At 38.2% G+C, this 798-nt stretch overlaps 1 non-coding gene across 1 annotated transcript; it reads left to right on the top strand.

Moving 5' to 3' along the window:
- Positions 1–275: 275 nt before the first annotated feature.
- TRNAT-CGU (transfer RNA threonine (anticodon CGU)) lies at positions 276–347 on the top strand. The gene has a single exon. It is a non-coding gene; the product is annotated as a tRNA-Thr (tRNA).
- The last annotated feature ends 451 nt before the right edge of the window (positions 348–798 follow it).

Here is a 798-nt window from a genome sequence, read left to right as displayed (position 1 = left end):
TTTAAAATTGTTACTTTATCATGAATGCTAAAATTATTTTGATGTGAATGTGCTTTAACTGTAACTCATTTATTACAGCGTTACAAAAAAAAAATTTATGCCCCTATTATGTCAAATTTCTGGATCCGCCACCTCTGGAAACAAAAGATTCTGATACAAAGTCTATTTTCACTTATAATAATGTGAAATAATCATTCCTTGCTTTGTTATGTTGATGCCATGTAAGCATGTTTTTTTCATTAGAAATATCAGTTGTCCGAAAATTTTGCCATACAGCTTCCGTAGCATAGTGGTAGTGCGTTCGCTTCGTAAGCGAAAGGTCGCGAGTTCGATCCTCGCCGGGAGCTTCCTTCATCTTTTGCGGGCAAATAACTAGGTGATGTAACTGCTATATCTCTTTGCCGTCAATATGGTCCGGATAGCCTCCATTGGCAGAAATTTGTCCTTCAATTCAGCAATTGGTTTCTTTTTTGTTTTTCTGTTTTTACAAGACGCCAACAGCTACTTTGAACGCGGGTCAGGAGGCGCTACCGCAGGTCTACGATCCACAACTAGTGGAAGTTCCCTCGCGTGCACAGATGTTTTCCTTTTCTTTTTTGATCGGTAGAGAAGAAAATTTTCATTCATTACAAGAATAAAAAAAAATGAATCCGGTGAATTCAAGTTTCAAACATCACACGAGACTTAATGCTAATAGAAAAGGATCAAATTGTATCCGAGGAGAGGGGATACAGAAAAGTGTGGGGGTAGTGTTTGATATGGCTTTTTATCTGGATCTCGGGTTTGGATCTGGAACTG

The sequence above is a fragment of the Rhododendron vialii genome, chromosome 12a, assembly GCF_030253575.1.
Source record: "Rhododendron vialii isolate Sample 1 chromosome 12a, ASM3025357v1".
NCBI lineage: Eukaryota > Viridiplantae > Streptophyta > Magnoliopsida > Ericales > Ericaceae > Rhododendron > Rhododendron vialii.
The sequence above is the reverse complement of the archived record's forward strand: the minus strand, read 5'-3'. Positions and strand labels throughout refer to the sequence as shown.